Genomic DNA, 20,359 nt, shown 5'->3' on the forward strand with positions numbered 1-20,359 from the left:
TAAAATGTTCTCTTGCATTAAACTGAATATATCTGTTTAATAAAAAAAGAAAATGTAGGAAAGCTACTTAGAACTCTTACTTTCTAAGTACACAACACCCTAGACAATTCAAGGCATCTTAATCTCTATCAAGAAGAACAAAAAAAATAATTTTTGTCATGCTGTTAAATCCATCATATGGATAAAACTGGTGCAAACTGGTCAAACGGATCCAACAATGATGTCCAAGCTGGCGTATGGGTAACTAATACGTAACTGGCGGTCAATAGAGAGTTTAAAGGATCTTCCCTTTCTTCTTGTTCTTTTCCAAGGTTCTAAATAATGAAAGGAAAATAATCAAGATGAATGACCATTTTATAAACATGATAGACAACATGATAACAACAGCTAACCCAATTACAACAATGTTGGGATTTTCAGATTACTACTTTTTCATTTTAAAAAATTACAAGATTTAGAAGTAAACAACTAAGACAATGTTAATCTATAATAGTATTTTCTTAGACAATCAAATATTTGACAAAATTCCAGGATAAGCAGTAAAAAATATGGCAAACCCCATTTTAATATACAAGAACAATTCTTCCCAAATAAACAGCACAAACTGAAAAATATCAACTGGCATCAAACAGGGTGTTCTTCTCCCCCACTGTCATCTGCATTCTGAAGTGTGACTGCTTTTACAAATCTATTTTCCTATTATTTGGGGAAAATGTTAACAGTAGGCTAGTGTAGTAGAGCAAATGTCAAATCCGAAAATGTTTAGTAGTGAGGATACATTATAGAATCCGGATAGGAATGCCACTTTTCAGTTTTCAATGAAACTACGAAGGAAAAGAAAACCAAGGTACAAATATTTTTAAATTTTGTATAAATGAAGAGAAAATAACTGATTAGCTGTATTGGAAAGTAAATATCTAACATTTTGTCTTAAGAATTTTGTCATATAAACATAATTCAACACAATTAAAATGTACCCCTAAAGATGTAATAGATTTTGAAGCAATGTTCCCTTTGTATGCCAAAAATTGAAAACAACCCTTATGTCCAACAATTGGGAGGAGGAGGTAAGAAATCCAATTATGGTGAGTTAACTGGGGAGAATGTTATGAAGTTGCTAAATCATAATTATGAGGATTAAGTCATGGAAAATGTACTGAAAAAATACTGCTAATGGACACAGGCTGTATTCATCCATATACAAATATTTATCCATGAAAACCATTGTTTGGAATGCGTGATAATGAGTGATGACTTTTTAAGTGTTATTCTAATGTTTTTTAAATAAGTAGGAAAACAATTCTTTAAAACATTAATACACACATTTCTTAGTAATCTGCTATTAGTTACCTCGAAGATTCTGTTGTTCTGAAACACATTGAGCTTCCCAGTTTGATTTCTCATCCTCAAACTGACGACATTTTCCCTCTAATTCTTGGTGCTGTGCTCCCAAATTCTTTTTCATTTGCTCATGATGCCGCTGGAGCTAAATCACAGCACAATATATAAAACAAAACTATTTAAGAAATCAGAAGCAGAAGTACGTTTCATCCAGACATCCTAATGATAAGAATAGGCACTGAATAGTCCTGTTGTAAATTCGGAGTATTACCTAGAAAGCACTGTCAAGGATTTCTCCTATTTTAGGACCTGCCACCCAAAAGGCCAGTGACCCAAGACAATAATCTCGGGAAACGGGGGGGCAGGGTGCGGGGAGGGGGGGTGAAGCAACAAACTTAACAGTATGTAGTACTTTATAATGGAAAATTACTATCTTATCTCATTTTTCTTTAATCACAAATATGTTGGAGGCTGGGCAGTGAAGACCTCACTGTTCTCATTGTACAGATGAGGAAATAGTTGCAGAATTTAAGTGACTTGCCCAAGACTGCTAGCCAGAAAGTGGAAGAACCAGGACTTGAATAAGCCTCCAAGTGTAGAAAGCTAAGACAAGTGAAAAGAAAGCAGGTAGTTCAGGACTCTAAGAGCTCAAAGACGGCAGTGAAGTACTCTGATTCCTGTAAGCAGTGGTTCTCAGACACTGGTCTTCATTCAAATCACCTGGGATGTTTGTTAAAAGTATAGACTCCTGTAAGGAGTAAGGAAAGGATCCAGTTTCAGCTTTCCACTTATGGCTAGCCAATTTTCCCAGCACCATTTATTAAATAGGGAATCCTTTCCCCATTTCTTGTTTTTCTCAGGTTTGTCAAAGATCAGATGGCTGTAGATGTGTGGTATTATTTCTGAGGACTCTGTTCTGTTCCATTGGTCTATATCTCTGTTTTGGTACCAGTACCATGCTGTTTTGGTTACTGTAGCCTTGTAGTATAGTTTGAAGTCAGGTAGCGTGATGCCTCCAGCTGTGTTCTTTTGACTTAGGATTGTCTTGGCAATGCAGGCTCTTTTTTGATTCCATATGAACTTTAAAGTAGTTTTTTCCAATTCTGTGAAGAAATTCATTGGTAGCTTGATGGGGATGGCATTGAATCTATAAATTACCTTGGGCAGTATGGCCATTTTCACGATATTGATTCTTCCTATCCATGAGCATGGTATGTTCTTCCATTTGTTTGTGTCCTCTTTTATTTCACTGAGCAGTGATGGATTAGAGACTTAAATGTTAGACCTAATACCATAAAAATCCTAGAAGAAAACCTAGGTAATATCATTCAGGACATAGGCATGGGCAATGACTTCATGTCTAAAACACCAAAAGCAACGGCAACAAAAGCCAAAATTGACAAATGGGATCTCATTAAACTAAAGAGCTTCTGCACAGCAAAAGAAACTACCATCAGAGCGAACAGGCAACCTACAGAATGGGAGAAAATTTTTGCAATCTACTCATCTGACAAAGGGCTAATATCCAGAACCTACAAAGAACTCAAACAAATTTACAAGAAAAAAACAAACAACCCCCTCAAAAAGTGGGCAAAGGATATGAACAGACACTTCTCAAAAGAAGACATGCATACAGCCAACAGACACATGAAAAAATGCTCATCATCACTGGCCATCAGAGAAATGCAAATCAAAACCCCAATGAGATACCATCTCACACCAGTTAGAATGGTAATCATTAAAAAGCCAGGAAACAACAGGTGCTGGAGAGGATGTGGAGAAATAGGAACACTTTTACACTGTTGGTGGGATTGTAAACTAGTTCAACCATTATGGAAAACAGTATGGCGATTCCTCAAGGATCTAGAAGTACCATATGACCCAGCCATCCCATTACTGGGTATAAACCCAAAGGATTATAAATCACACTGCTATAAAGACACATGCACACGTATGTTTATTGCAGCACTATTCACAATAGCAAAGACTTGGAATCAACCCAAATGTCCATCAGTGACAGACTGGATTAAGAAAATGTGGCACATATACACCATGGAATACTATGCAGTCATAAGAAAGGATGAGTTTGTGTCCTTTGTAGGGACATGGATGCAGCTGGAAACCATCATTCTCAGCAAACTATCACAAGAACAGAAAACCAACCACCACATGTTCTCACTCATAGGTGGGAACTGAACAATGAGATCACTTGGACTCGGGAAGGGGAACATCACACACCGGGGCCTATCATGGGGAGGGGAGAGGGGGGAGGCATTGCATTGGGAGTTATACCTGATGTAAATGACGAGTTGATGGGTGCAGCACGCCAATATGGCACAAGTATACATACGTAACAAAGCTGCACGTTATGCTCATGTACCCTAGAACTTAAAGTATAATAATAATAACAAAAAAAGAAAAAAAAAATATATAGACTCCTGGACCTCACTCAGATGCACTGAACTAGAATATCTGGGTGTTCATGGGCAGCGGCTATGGGGGACAAAGGGCTAGAGGATCAGCGAGGAGGGGGCAGGGCACAGCCAGGCCAGGTCCGGGGGCTCCGCATGCTGCAGCTATCCCGGGGCGCCCCAGCCGCTGCCTTCGCTGCTGAGCAGTGCGGAGTTGAGCGGGGGACCTAATCCGAGCCAGCCGGCGGGCCTCCAGGAGGTGGCGGCGCAGGGAGGGGCCCAACGTGTGCATGTGGCCCCTGCGGCCGCCAAGGCACCGCTGGGGGCGCTGCCTTGGTAGCCCTGGCCCCCGGGCGGACAGCGGCGGCCCAGGACCACGTGTCTACTTTCAGAGCCCCACTGGGGCCACGGAGACGGCCCAGTGAGGCGCCATGGGAAGGTCACTGTTAAGTATGATGGCACGGAGCAACAGAAGCGCCTCAACCTAGAGGAGTGGATCCTGGAGCAGCTCACGCGCCTCTACCACTGCCAGGAAGAGGAGATCCCAGAACTGGAGATTGACATGGATGAGCTCTTGGACATGGAGAGTGACGATGCCCGGGCTGCCAGGGTTAAGGAGCTGCTGGTTGACTGTTACAAACCCACAGAGGTCTTCATCTCTGGCCTGCTGGACAAGATCCGAGGCATGCAGAACCTGAGCACACCCCAGAAGAAATGAGGGTCCCCGACCCAGGTGAACGGTGGCTCCCACAGGATAATCGCTGCCTCCCGACCTCATAGCAACAGCAATACTGGGGAACCCTGCAGCCAGGCCTGGTGCCATAAGCAGGGCTCCTCGTGCCCCTGGCCCAGGGGTCTCTTCCCCTGCCCCCTCAGTTTTCCACTTTTGAGGTTTTTTGTTGTTATTAAACTGGTGGGACTTTTTGTGTTTTTATATTGACTCTGCAGTGTGGGCCCTTTTTAGCTAGGATCTGCCTTTGGTGCAACTAAAAAAAAAGAATATCTGGGTGTTAAGTCTGGAAATGCGGATTTTCAACAAGTTACAGTGATTGTAATGCAAGTGGTCCTTCCTCCGCTGTGTATTAATGCTGTAAGGAATGCTGACTGAGAGGTGGGAAACAGTCACGCAAAGCAACTGAAGAAACAAAGAGCTTTACGTCCAAGAGATCATTAAATAATTTCATTTACGCGCAAGTCAATCCATTTCTGAAAAAACAGTCACCAAATTTTAAAAATCAGATTAAATCCTACTATGCCAAATACCCAAGGGCTATTCAAAACCTTCAGTTATCCAGGAATTATGTTCTGTTACAGATTTTACTACACTGGTAAGTTAACATCTTGAATTTGGATTATAATATAATTTTGCATACAATTTGTTTTCTTTTTTGCAAGCCCGAAGTGACTTCAGATTTATTCCTATTTCAATTATTTCATGCAATTCCTACAAAACAAAATCACCTAAGACACATTTAAGCAAACATGAGTCAAATCTGCTGAAATCTTCCTGATGACAGCAAACAAGTTACTAAGAAAATGTCAGAAAGTAGGAACATAAGAAAATGTCTCGTTATTATTTTTTTAATGCAAGGGAACCACATATATGTCACATGTAATTACCTTTTGTGTTAACTGCATGTAGATAAAGGTACAGGTCACAATCTCTCTCTTAAGAAACCCATGGGGTCAGATGCCTTTCAAAGTTCAACATTTTTCAGTTATTAAAATGACAACACTGCTTAGAAAGGAGCATATACTATGTTTATAAAACACCTCCTGGGCTATCTGGGGCAACAAGTATAATCAAACACATTACTTTTTTTTCAGTAAAATATATAAATATTCACAATATATAGGATTAAAACTTAGTTCATGTTAGGTTTTGCAGTTTTCAGAGCTTTTTCCATTCTGAAACTGTGAAAAACAGGACTGTAGACCTATCTAGCAATTAGCAGCAAACTTAAAAATTAACTGGGTTTAAATGCTGGCATACTAAGTTAATTTATCCTTCTTCTCACCTATAAAGGGGAGATGGGCAATAAAATTCTTGTAGGGCTGTGGTGTGCACTAGATGACACAATAAATGAAAGATGCTTGGTGTTGTGGCTGATATACTGTGCTGCTGGCTGTGCCCCAAACAAATATTTCCAGCATAATGAATTTAAGAAGAAACTGTATTAAGGCTAAAAGGGTTTCTTTACCTATTTATGTATTTACATGTATCATATTTACATAATATATATCATGATCATATACATGATTTGCAAACTAATTACCACAGGGATGTTAGTAAACACCGCCTAGATGTGGTTTCATAAAAGACAAAGCATCTAGAATGGGCCTACCTAATTCTCTAATGGCTTAGAGCATTAGTGGGAACTTGGCCCAGAGTTCTTCACGGGTTCTTTAAAATGTTAACATTCCATCCTTCAAAGAGTAGTTCTCACCATATGCCCGGGGCTCTAAGACGCTGCTGGTGCTACACAGGCTCCGGGGCTGCGGTTGCCACACTAAGGCCTCTGCCGCCTGTTCCGGACACTTGGGACACGCAAGTCCCCATTCCGGCTCACTGCAGCTTCAATCTCCCAGGCTTTCTTTGAGGGTGTTCCCTCAAAGAAAGAGGCCCAAAGCTCTCCCCTGCAAAAAAAAAAAAAAAAAAAAAAAAAAAGCCAGAAAGGAATGGAGGAGGCTCCCCAGAAATCCACAGCATCTGCAGGACATTCTCGCAGCCCTCCAGGAACAGGCAGACAGGCCAGTGTTGCTGGAGTCGGCCCCTGGCTCCCGGGGTTCCCCCAGGCCAGCCCCTGAGCTGGGAGACTGGTGAGGCCCCTATCACCTGAGCCCCACTCCGGCCCCCCGCTAGACTGCATCTACACAATCCAAGGTGAGCATGAAGGCTGGCTGGGGGCTCAGGACCCAAACAGCCCCTCAGGTGAGCCACAGAGGATGGTCCACGGGCAGTGCCAGGCCTCAGGCGGCCCAGGGCAGAGTAAGCAGCTTTGTGGCAGTGTGGTGTGTCAGCGAGGAGAGCCTTCCGTGTCCCGTTGGCTGGGGCTGGGACCAGGGCACGCAGGAAAAGGCTGTGCAGCCAGGAGGGCCTCCTTCCGGATTTGCTCCTGGGCACACAGCCCTGTGTCCAGGGGCTTCCCAGGGTGATGTCTAAAGTCCCTGGCAGCTATGGTCCTGAAGAGAGGCCCACCCCACAGTACGACCTGAAGACACGTGAGCAGGAGCCACCAGTAGGTGGGCGCCAACCCTGAGAGTGCACACGGGGAGTGGTGGCGCGGGAAGCCAGCCTAGGGATGCCGTCTGCACCCCCAACACGGAAGTCTCAGCCCTTTTTCTCTCCGTGGGCGCCCGGCAGCAGCGACTGCCTGCGAGATGGGCGGAAGGGAAGGCCGTGGCCGACCCCACTCATGGAAAGAACACAGGCACAGGCCGGGACGATACATCAAGCTCGCGCCCACGGCCCTCATATGTCCAAGAAGACCATGAAGCACCAGCCCGACCAGCGGCATGGTGACATGGATACTGTAGATAAGCAGCTCGTTCACCAGGCGGAAGTCCACACGCCAGCGGCCCAGCAGCAGCAGCAGCACCCACAGCTTGCGCTGGAAGCGCAGCAGGACGCAAACGCCCAGGTACTGCAGGCAGAAGAGGGCGGCCAGCGTGCCCCAGAGCGCCCGGGTGAACAGGCTGCAGCTGAAGTAGAGCAGGAAGTGGATGAAGCCGTACAGCCAGCGCGTCTTGATGCACACGTGGAAGTTGTTGTACTTGACGCGGGCCAGGTGGGAAACGCGCAGCGGCACGCAGACCGCACGCAGGCAGGGGGTGTGCGGGCCGCGGAAGGAGCGCACCCGCCGCGGGATGGGCATGACCGGCACTGGGTCCCAGAGGCATCCAGGCGACGGTCTCAGCGTAGGGGTCATGGATGCCTAGCCCTCGGAGGCCGCAGCTGAGCATCGGGTGGTAAGTGTCGCGGCGGCGCCAATGTCCTGAACCTCCGGGCCGGCCGGCGATGGTGGGAGACAGGCCTGCGGGCGCCCCTGTCCCTCGCGGCTCCGTGCGCAGGGCAGCCGCATGGTGTCGGGGCGCGCCGCTGGGGGTGCTGGCGGGGCAGCTGCGGCGGTGGTTCACGTGGCCCCGGCTAGGGTCGCCCCGCGGGGTAAGGGGTGCCCTGGCGCAGGCGCTGGAGGCCTTTAGCCCAGCGTGGGAGCCATAGCGCCCTCACTCAACGGCCACTATAGGGTGGCTTCAGCCCCCTCCACCCACACCTACCAATCCGCGCTTCCCTTCCTCCTGCTCCGGGCCCGCGCTGGGCGTCCCGGACTCGACGCTTCTCGAGGGCCTATAATTTTTAATTATAACAAATTTATGTTGAGAAAACTTCATACTGAAATCACTGATTTATTTTGGGATTACCCATAGTTTTTTCCTACTATTCTCAGACTATCTATCAGACTACTGTTCTATGGATTCTTATGTTAAGTTTATCCTTTTCTCCATCTTTTCTTTCTTGCCACCTACCGAAGGAAATGTCTCCAAGGTCTTTTTGATTAATAGAAACTAAATGTATAACTCGACATCTGGAAGGGTTTCAATATAGTAGATATGTCTGCTGGGATATTTTGTCATTGCCCTGCCCAATGTCGCAACACTAGGAGTTACCCTGATACTGCATTATAAATAAGGCCCAACCTGTTAGCAAAAATATCACATTCCCTAATTTTCTGTCCTTTAACTGTGTGTAATTTATCGAGGCATGTCTTTAGTTCAAAAAAGGTTATTTCCCTCTTTTTCATTCATACACAAGTCTGGTCAATTGCTATTATCCTAACACTAGTTTTTGTGCATACATTCACCCCAAACTCTCATCTTTAGTGTTCTTATGCCACCTGTATAGAATGGCTTATAATTTCATTTTTCACAATTCACACTTGTTCATTATAACTTTAATAATTCATTATAAGTATTCTATTATGCTGTCCTACCTAATACACTAGTGTCCAAGCATTTATGTATTGAAGTCAGTATTATTTTATTATAAACACAGTGCTTCTAGAAATTTCTCCATTTTGTTACACTAGGGTATTAATTTTTAAAAAATATGTATAAGAAAGTTATATTATCGATAAATTTTACCGAAGATACTATTTAAAAAGGAATACAATGTCTGCTAAGAGATGGAATATTGTACTGATTACCTCAGCTTCAGAATGCTTCAGTTTTTGAACTTTTTCTTTGACCTTCATCTCAAACACCTGCTCCATCTCCATCTTCTTCATTTTAGCGACATGCTCCCTTCTTTCTTCTTCCATCTGTGCCAGAGGGCTCCTGTCATGAATATTAAGGGTAATCATTAAATGTCTGTGAATACTATGAAAGAGCTAATGAAAACAAATGAGATGCTATATATGTATGTATGCCATTGTTAATATATTTATAACCTAGAACTTCTTTCCATGATATTTCACATATAAAACTTACAAAAAAAATGTAAAAAACAAAGATGTTCTCTAAACTTACTGCATATCAAATCTAAGGATGATGACATACCAAATAAACTGTAGAAGGAAAATGGGGAAAAAATTCCCAAAATACATTCACAGAACAAAATATCAGAAGAAAATCATTTGATTTTGTTCTTTAAACATTTTAACATGAAAAACAGAAAATGAGTAACGAAGTTAACATATGTAGAATACTTTTAGTTTTACCAAAATGTCAAGTGTTACAATCTCTTCTAAGACAGCTACTAACACCACAAAAACGAACAATATTAGTATTAATTTTGGTAACTGAACTGATACAGTTCAGTAGCTGGAAACAACTACTAGTCAATACCTAGAGCGCTATTTAGGTATACAGAATATTTCTAGGCCTCTTATGATAACTTCAATGCTCTTGAAAATTCATTCCACTTGGCCAGGTGCGGTGGCTCACGCCTGTAATCCCAGCACTTTGGGAGGCGGAGGCGGTTGGATCACAAGGTCAGGAGATCAAGACCATCCTGGCTAAGACGGTGAAACCCTGTCTCAACTAAAAAAAAAAAAAAAAAACAAAACAAAAAATTAGCCTGGCGTGGTGACGGGCGCCTGTAGTCTCATCTACTCGGGAGGCTGTGGCAGGAGAATGGCATGAACCTAGAAGGCAGAGCTTGCAGTGAGCTGAGATAGTGCCACTGCCCTCCAGCCTGGGCGATGGAGAGAGAGTCCATTTCAAAAATAATAATAATAATAATTCATTCCACTTAAATATTTCACTGTCTTAAGTTTTAAAGATGTTCAATGATTTAAAACACACACACATACTTTAGAGATAATCAGGAGCAAATATTTTGTTAATAATTATTTTTTAAATGCCAAAATATAGACATAAGCATAGTTAAATTAAAAAAAAGTTCTCTCTGTTGACATTAAAGTCCATGGACTCTAATCTCTTTGGACAATTGTGTTCAAACTTTTTCACACTGAGATATATTTACAGGTGGGATTTATGTTAAGGCTGAATACTTACAGAGACACAAGAGAATGCCAAAGTACCTAGTGCTTTCATCCCAGGAGCAGAAAGAGAAGTGGGCTCTTTGCTTTGAGAATCTCGGAAAATTATTCAATACCCTGGGACAAATTAAATGCGGTAGATCCTTCTTTGAATTTGTTAATAAAGCACACTTGTTTTGTCTCCATAAAAACAGGCTTTGACCATTGAGGTTTATATTTTAAATGGGTAAATTTTATTGTAATACACTAATTTTAAGAAAAGAATTAACTCATGGCTTAAAAACAAAAACCAGACCTTGGATTTCACCCATAACTTTAAGGCTGGTCATTTCAACCCTGATTTGACATACTCTTATTATGGTGTCTTTTCTCTTTATTTGGCTAAATATTTCTGACCATCATAGCAATCTTCTTTTCTATCAATGAAACAGGCAAGAGAGGTAGATAGAAAATGTTAAAAACAAAACAAAAAAGACGGAATATTGGCTACTAGTTTTTCTTAATGAAGATGATCTGTTTTTGCAATTGTGTAAATTAGAATAAAATGTTGTTTAACTCAAGGGTATTTCTTCACTGAAAGAAAACTTACTTCTACATGCAAACCTGCCATATATTTTTTCAATTAAGCAATGAATCAAAAGTTCTGAAAATGAAACTAACCAGGCATATTAAAACAAGAACCTGCATTTTAAAAGTAGAGTCAGCTGAGACCGGGCTACGTGGCTCACGCCTGTAATCCCAGCACTTTGGGAGGCCGACGCGGTAGATCATGAGGTCAGGAGATCGAGATCATCCTGGCCAACACGGTGAAACCCTGTCTCTACTAAAAATACAAAAAATTAGCTGGGCGCGGTGGCAGACGCCTGTAGTCCCAGCTGTACTCCGGGGGCTGGGGCAGGAGAATGGCCTGAACCCGGGAGGCGGAGCTTGCAGTGAGCGGAGATCGCAGCACTGCACGCCAGCCTGGGCGACACAGCGAGAATCTGTCTCAAATAAATAAATAATAAAAACAAGTAGAGTCAGCTGAAATACATTTTTAAGTGTAAATATCATTTTTTGTTTTGTTAAAAGTTGATGAGATCCTTAATATATGTTGCACATTAATGGCAGGTGTTTTTAATACAGTTGCCTCTGATCTCTGGAGCACACACACTGTCAGTGACTGCCCTCAAACAGCATACCAAATGTGTGTTTGTGTTTGCCAGCATTCTTCCAGTGAAATTTGTTACATTTTCAAAGAATCTATAATTACCACTGTCCCGTAACACCCCAAAAATCTTTTTTAGGCTCTAGAAAAGAAATAATCTAAAAACAATTTTTAATTGCTAACCTTAAGAACTGAATATGTATATTTAAGCAACTTGATATTATTTAACAATATAATTGATTGTAAATACATTAAATTAGAAATCTGAGATAATTAAGTATCTATTCCTACTTACATAACTTATCTATAAAATGTTTATTTTACTTTATCCTTGGGACAGAGCAGGTATTTTGGCACCTAAATTATTATTTAAATAACTCCAGGGGGAAAACAAGAGACTGCAGAGAAAACATGCAATGATGTTTCAAAATCTTCTTTTAGGCCAGGCACAGTGGCTCAATGCCTGTAATCCCAGCACTTTGGGAGGCCAAGGCAGGCAGACTTGTGAGTCAGGAGTTCAAAACCAGCCTGGACAACATGGTGAAGTCCCATCTCTACTAAAAATACAAAAATTAGCCAGAGGTGGTGGCGCACACCTGTAATCCCAGCTACTTGGGAGGCTGAGGCAGGAGAATTGCTTGAACCCAGGAGGCAAAGGTTGCAGTGAGCCAAGATCATGCCACTGCACTGCAGCCTGGGTGACAGAGCAGGGCTCCACCTGGAAAGGAAAAAAAAATAAAAATAAAAACTTTTAAATTCAAAATTGAAGTATTAAAAATCCCTGTATAGTAAAACTGCTATGTCTTTGCAAAAACAATCCCCTGCCTTACATGCCTTCAACTGTATCAAATCTAAAGGAACAAAAATTAGAGATTTAGCACATTTAAAGTGAAGCATGCTAAAAGCTTTCACAATTAAATTATTAAGGTACGTGCTCTAATTTTAAAATTTACAGTAAAATTCACTAAAGCTAATTTATTTCCCAAATTATGTTCGTAATCATTACATTAAATAACTATGAAAATAAATATGCTGTGCAATTATCTTCTGAAAGTCTGTTCAAAGTCTAAACCTGCTAAATGTGTGTACTTTCTAAAAGAAATCTGCAATATTTAACAGTTAAGATACTGTAAGTTTTTTAGCCTTGTAAAAATAATCCCACCAAATATACTCAAATACTGTGAAAAAATGTTCATGCATAATTAAAATGAATTTTTTTCAAGTCTCTCACCAGTAAAAATCTTTCAAATTTTTAATTTTTAAATTAACCCCTCACTTCTAGTCATCTTTATTAATTTTCAGAAAATTGAAACAAAAAATTGTGCTTACAATATAGAAAATGTAGGGAGACCACTTTTTGTCTTCACATTTACTGTTTTTTTCCAAGTAAAAACTTTTATTAAATGGCTGGAAAAACCATTTAGGTTATATCATTGCCTGCCTGCTTTTTAATAGGAAACTTTTACCCACACACATATAGTAGTAAAGCTTATAAATCTATCAGCGAAATTAAAAATCCAGACAAAGAAATGAAAAAAGCCTAGTAAAACAAGCAAAAAAACAAATGGTTACAACATAACCCGAATATGAAACTGAATCCCCAAAGATTTAGCTCCTTCTAGGGTTGTCTTCATAAGGTTAAAATTCCTGTAAGCACACCCCTTCATGTGACCAATAAGAGAATTACAGCCACCACATAAGGATGACCTAGTCAAGTTCTACTTTGCTGCACTACACATGACCCACATTTGGAGTGTAATAAAAGACAATCATGTTTCATTTAGATTATGTGTGGTGGTCTTTCCTAAAAACCACATTAAGCTAATAGATTTACATACTTTTGCTCCAGTGATTAGTAGGTCACTATGTGCAAAATTTTCCAAAGGAATTTCACTTAAATAATTTCAAAGATCAATAAAAATTTTGAGTAATAATGGTTGCCAACATCTTGTTTGGCCAAGTACAAGTATTAAAACCAAACATATCATTATAATTTTGTGAAAGGATACTTGAATAAAGAGTAAAAGATATAACTGAGTAAGTTCATTTTTTTTTGAAACAACTTGAAATTTTCAGAAAATTGTCTTCATTTCTATTTAGATCAATGAAAACTCTTGGCATGTATCAAGAATTCTGAGGATCTGCCTTTGAAACCTGTATTTTTAGTCATTTACTTACAAAGTTTTCCCAAGATGACTGATGGAGAAGGTTATAGAGAACAGAAAAATAAATTAACATAAGGGAAAGAGAGACTAGGGTGTGCCCCAACTTGGAGCAAGATATCTGTTGTCACAATTGGTACCAATGATAAACCTCAGTCTGAAAAAGTCACCAATCAAATGTGATTTAAAAGTAAAGGGTACAAAGAAGATCAAGGAAAAAGGAGGCAGATAAAACTTCAAGGAAGTTTAGCAAAAACAAAACAAAAACAACAACAACAACAAAACAAGATGACCCTCCTCTTATTGGGGATCACTTCCTTTAAGAGATCAGCAATCTGGATATGATCAACTCTTCTCCCTTTCCTTTACAAACCCTTGCTGAATTTTCTTTGATTTGAGACGTTACCCTTCCTGTGGCTTTCAACCACCCACTACCCTCCATACAGGGATGCAAGATACATTCTCTAAGAATGTAAAAAGTACTTAGATGGCTCCATACTTTCTTTGTCAGAAACAGGTAATTACTGGATAGCTGCTAAGAACAGCATCCACTTCTCCAAATCTACCCTTGAGACAAATTATAGCTGACTGGACAAGTTCAGCTATTCTTCAGATTTAAGCCACACAATCTAATTCTTGTTTTAAGTCCCTCTAAAATAGAATTTTTCTAGGGCTATTGACATAACAGAAAGGCACATTTTCAGACATCTACACATATGTTTTTAATTTTTATCTCATGTTTCAATAGACTCTATAGTTTGCCCAAAACTACCTCAGAAAATTTAAATATAAGATAAATTGATCTATAGTCATGCATTGCTTAACAATGGGGATACATTCTGAGAAATTAATTTGTCATTGCGTGACCAACACAGAGTGTACTTACACAACCCTAGATAGTATAACCTACTACACACTTAGGCTCTATGGTATAGACATTATAATATTATGGGATCTTGTCATATATGCAGTCAGTCATTGACCGAAACATTGTTATGTGGCATGTGAATGTCTTTTACTATTCAATGTCTAACATCTTTAAAAAGTTTAGCTTATATTCTAAAACCAAAGTGTGATTAGCATTTTGTGAAGCATACATCGCCAAAGATCAATTTAACTATAAATTTTCAATAGGTTCACCTTCCATTCCAAAGTTATTACAACTCTCAACCCCTCCCCACTACCACTGTCAAAGAATACATTGCTATGGAGAGTCAGTCGCATGAAAGCAATACAAAAGAACATTAAAAGAAGCCTAAACTCACACCTGTTTACTTCACTTAAACATTAGTCTTTCTTTTCAGTTATTCATGGATATGTATTGAGCTATGAGGAAAAGGACCTTACATCAGCTAAAGCACCATAAGTTGTAAATGATTTTTAAAGAAAAAATTAACAAAAATATTTTTTGAAATTGCTAACATTTTCAAGACAATGTAAGATACAACCAACAGATAAAACTTCTAAGTGATTTCTTTCAGATTCAGTATGTGTTATTCAATGAAGTAGTAACAATCTAATTTATCAAATCATATCAGATATCTATTCCAATTACAGCCATTCCCCAGTTAGCTTGATCTTCTAAAATGTTTATTTTCCTACTTATTAACATAAAATAAAATATGCTAGCTCCTGGGGCAATTTGCTTTTTAGTAATGCAAACATTTCTTTTTTTATTTGCATAGGCAAAGTATGGTCATGATTCCTGTCTTTAAGAGATATATTTCCAGTAGAATTCAACTATTTATGTTTTCACCTGGGATATAGTTTAACTCACGTATCCACACAGTAGAATTTTGTATATGCAGAAAAAAACTTAATGATACTGTAAAGTTTACTATTTTTCCTGAATTATCTTACCTGCATCCAACAGCACTACTTTAAAAAGCCTTATATTTGAGACATGGGAACAAATAAACAATTCCTTGTATCTACAACATAACAAATGTTTAAAAAATATATTGTTAAGTACATATATTTAACAAAAAATACGTACTGGTAGTATTTTCTTTTAACATACAAAATTATCAGTAGCTTTGTGTATGTGTTTCTTTTAATGAGTTAAAAAAGTTTGTCATTAATGACAATGAGTTTAAAGTGAATTAGGATTTTATGAATATTCACTATGATGGATCCTTACATTTTTGTGCCAAAGTTGCTCAATAAACATTTTGCTAAAAAGAGATAAAAAGCCTTCCTTTTGTTCATGTATTGAGGTTTCCTCAAACAGAATCTTGTACTTTAAATATCTGAGAAGGGATATTTTTCTATTCCATTATAAGGCATGTTAATCACTATGGAAAACACTATAGCTACTTTGAGAACTTGTCTTTCGTACTTATATAGTTGATCCTTTAGGATTATTGTCTGATGGTAGATAACACCTAGCTACATATGCACATTTAAAGTGGTTTTGTAATACAGCTATGCACTGCATAATGACATTTCAGTCAACAACGGACTGCATATATGATGGTGGCCCATAGGAACTGAAAAATTCCTACTGCCCAGTAGCATCTTGATTATCTTGACCCTGAGTAGGACTAGGCTAATGTGTAAGTTTATTTCTTTGTTTTCACAAACAAAAAAAAAAGTTTTAAATGAAAAAAGAAAGAACTTTTAAAACGGAAAAAAGCTTATAAAGCTTTATTTTTGTACATCCGTTCAATGTGTTTGTGTTTTAAGCTAAGTGTTACTAAAAAAGAATCAAAAAGTTTCTTAAAATTTAAGTTATTATAAAAGGTACAGCAAAATACGATTGTTAAAGACAAATTTAAAAAATAAATTTAGTATAGCCTAAGTGTACAGTGTTCATAGAGTCCACAGTAGTGTACAGTAATGTCCTAGACCTTCACATTCACTCACCGCTCACTCACTGACTCATCCAGAGCAACTTCCAGTCCTGCAAGCTCCATTCATACCAAGTGCCCTATAGGATATACCATTTTTAATCTTTTACACTGTTTTTTACTGCACCTTTTCTATGTTTAGATACACAAATTCTTAACATTATGTTACAACTGTCTATAACATTCAGTACAGTAACATGCTATATAGGTTTACAGCCTACAAGCAATAGCTAGACCACATAACCTAGGTGTGTAGAAGGCTCTACCATCTAGGTTTGTGGAGGTACACTCTGATGTCTACAGAATGACAAAATAGCCCAAAGACACATTTCTCAGAATGTATCCCCATTGTTAAGTGACATATGATGTAATTATGATCTTCAATAATGACAACATTTTTAAAAGTAGGGCACAGACATGGTTATCAGCTTCTTCACACATCTCTTTTTTTGACCCCAACATGAAACCACCACAGCTTGAGATATAAGCTCAACAGGACAAAGCTACACACTTTGTAGTCACTTACACCACTCTAACAACCAAAAGAATAAACCGAAACTCCAGCTAATTTACTCCCTGGAATAGGAATAGAGAAGGTAACCAAGAATAAATTCATCTAAATATTCCTTTTGTTAAGGTCTGTCCTTTGTTTCCACATGATCTGTAAGTGAAAACTCTACCAAAATGGATCATTCAAAAAAGCTTCTACTATTAACAAAGCCTAACACAATATAAATGTATGCTGTTGTTCATAGAGAACATTATCCAAATTTTCTACTGAGTAGCCAGGAGAAATTTAATGAAAATGAAACAATATGATGATTGACTACAGAAATAATACCTTTTTTGGAGAAAAAAGTACATGCTTACTTAGTCAGCTGCCCTTTATTCTTGTTGTTATCAACACCATGATAAGTCACAGCTGCCAGTTTTCTGCTTCCGTAGTTCTCATAGTGGACATTATTAGTAACATCCTTCAAGTCCTGCATGTGTTCCGTCATAAACAAACAGCAAGAGTTTGCTTCTATTAATAGCTAGAGGGAAAAAAGCTAAACAAGCTTTAATATAAATTCAAAATTTTACCAAAACAAAAATTTCAGATTTAAAATGAACAAAAGACTACTGTTAAGGAAGGTGGTGGCATTCATCTGTTTTCATTTACACTCAAAGTAGACCAATAAAAAAATAAGCTAATTTAGATTCCATAGAGATTTTCAGACCCATAAATCCCCCAAAGCAGTTACTGAACGATGACCTTTTATGAAAGAGTATTCATCTTTATATTATCTATTTATATACTAGACAAGGGACTGTAGATTAGCTACTACTGAAGCGCTTAAAATCTAAAAGAAACTGCCTTTTAGCAATATTACTAAGGTAATATATGAGTTTTTGTTAATACATAATAATACATTTCAGATCACATATCAAGCTGTTTTCAAACTAAGGAATTTTAGAGTAAATTTCTGTTTCTTCAAACTGTCTAGGTGAATGTGCTATTTTGGTTAAACAAATTTTTGCTTACAGCATTTCTATCATATATAAAATCAATACACACGAGATAAATTCTACAATACTTATGGGATGATGTCATCATTATTTAATAATCCAAGACATTGATTCTTTTAACATTTTAACATACAAAATTATCAGTAGCTTTGCATATGTATTTCTTTTAATGAGTTAAAAAGTTTATCATTAATGACAATGGATGTGTCTATGGATGTCCTTAGCTGTTCTATGGATGTCCTTTACCAATGCAGTGTTCTTGGATATACACGGTGTGGCAATACTCTGTATTGTCAGTCCTCCCTCTTGTCATCATCTATTCTATCTCAAACTTCCTATATCTGCCATCACTAATCTTCACCACTTTACTAAAACTCCCTTCTGGGAGACAAACATAAGGGTGTATTGTTGACTGGGCGTGATGGCTCACGCCCGTAATCCAAGCAATTTGGGAGGCCAAGGCGGGCCAATTGCCTGAGCTCAGGAGTTCCAGACCAGCCTGGCCAACATGGTGGAACCTCATCTCTACTACTAACAATACAAAAGTCACCTGGGTGTGGTGGTGGGTACCTGTAATCCCAGCTATTTGGGAAGCTGAGGCAGGAGAGTCACTTGAACCCAGGAGGTGGAGGTTGCAATGAGCCAAGATTGCGCATTGCACTCCATTCTGGGTACGAGTGAGACTTCATCTAAAAAAAAAAGTGTATTGTTGTACCCTTTTTATCATTCCTTACATCCAGAAAACCTTTACTGTTACTTCACAATCGTTTCTTGAATCTCCCCCTTTGTGAATAAAATGTGATATTCAATTACTCCGATTCATATCATACTGACATTTCCATGCAATTGTCTGATAGTTCACTCCCCTTAGTCCTAAGTCTGGGTTTTCCAAAAATCTCATAAAAAATCTCATATCCCAGACTCTGTCCCTCGATAAATTCATGTTCTCTTATAGCCATAACTGTTACTTCTAAAGCTCTACCACTCCACTTCAGGCAAGTCGGGCAGCTTCCTACTCCTGGTATATCTGGTGATTGACACTGAACTGTTCATGCTAATTTGTCAATCTCTCGTCCAAGAGTTCAACTGCTTTGGAAACCTTTTTCTGGGCCTTGACATGAAAAGCATTCTAACCATGACTATTTTCTCCTTGGTTGTCATTCATTTTTGGCACAAGTATATGTCACAGGTGACATTATACCTCTTCAACTATAAGCTCCCCTTTACAAAGAACATGCCATTACCTTTTGTGTCCCAATGCAGATAGCAGATAATAGGAATTTTAACAAAATTGGTAACTCAAGATTGAAGTTCAGATATGATAAACACTTTTTGGAATAAATTATTGTTACCAGTTTCTCTAAGTGGAAAGTAATTAAGAACAAACACTAATACCAATACAAAAAAATGTTTATGTATTTTTTTTTTTTTTTGGATATAGGGTCTTGCTGTCACCCAGGCTGGATGGAGTGCAGTGGTATGATCTCAGCTCACTATAACCTCGGCCTCTCAGGCTCAAACCATCCTCCTACCTCAGCCTCCTGAGTAGCTGGGACTACAGGCATCCACCACTATGTCCGACTATTTTTTGTATTTTTTTTTTTTTTGAGACGGAGTCTTGCTCTGTCACCCAGGCTGGAGTGCAGTGGCGTGATCTTGGCTCCCTGCAAGCTCCGCCTCCTCGGTTCACGCCATTCTCCTGCCTCAGCCTCCCGAGTAGCTGGGATTACAGGCGCCCATCACCACGCTCAGCTAATTTTTTGTATTTTTAGTAGAGACGGGGTTTCACCGTGTTAGCCAGGATGGTTTCAATCTCCTGACCTCGTGATCGGCCTGCCTCGGCCTCCCAAAGTGCTAGGATTACAGGCGTGAGCCACCGCGCCCGGCCTATTTTTTGTATTTTTAGTAGAGACGCAGTTTCGCCATGTTGCTCAAGCCAGTCTTGAACTCCTGAGCTCAAGCAATTCTCCCACCTTGGACTCCCAAAGTGCTGGGATTACAGGTGTGAGCCACTGCGCCCGGCTTAATTTTAATTATTATATATTACATATCATCACTGCATCACTGAAAAATCATTAAAGGTTCTAAGGAAGAATACATGAAATGTTTGCATGAATGTATAAAATAAAAGGTGATTTTACTAATTGTTAAACTATTTTTGTTAGTGTCATCTAACATTTTAGCTAACGAATGATTTTCCCTTTCACTAAAATCACTTTCACTTCTATATGACTCTGATTTTTTCAGGTTATAAAAGTCTTTATTTCCATTTAATTAAATATGCTTTATCCTTTTATTATTAAACCCACTCCTCCATTCTCAAAATAATTTAGTAATTAGCAATACAGTTTTCCCAGTTTCAGGAATTTGTCTCTTCCATTTCCCATTGCTGATACCATAACTCTTTCTGTTCTCCTTTTGTTTTCTTTCCCTATTTGAT

General features: G+C 39.1%; 3 pseudogenes across 1 annotated transcript; 1 reads left to right on the plus strand and 2 right to left on the minus strand.

Annotated features, from left to right (window-relative positions):
- Positions 1–204: 204 nt before the first annotated feature.
- The window catches only part of LOC112620771, a 51,242-nt pseudogene continuing 31,087 nt past the window's right edge, over positions 205–20,359 (minus strand).
- On the minus strand, positions 1,418–8,959 carry LOC112620770 (annotated as a pseudogene). Its single transcript, XR_003118589.1, has 2 exons — positions 6,200–8,959; positions 1,418–1,486 (listed from the first exon to the last, which is right to left on the minus strand). The product of XR_003118589.1 is annotated as a transmembrane protein 250-like (transcript).
- On the plus strand, positions 3,837–4,740 carry LOC112620536 (annotated as a pseudogene).

This window comes from Theropithecus gelada, chromosome 3 (genome assembly GCF_003255815.1).
Source record: "Theropithecus gelada isolate Dixy chromosome 3, Tgel_1.0, whole genome shotgun sequence".
NCBI classification, from domain to species: Eukaryota; Metazoa; Chordata; class Mammalia; order Primates; family Cercopithecidae; genus Theropithecus; species Theropithecus gelada.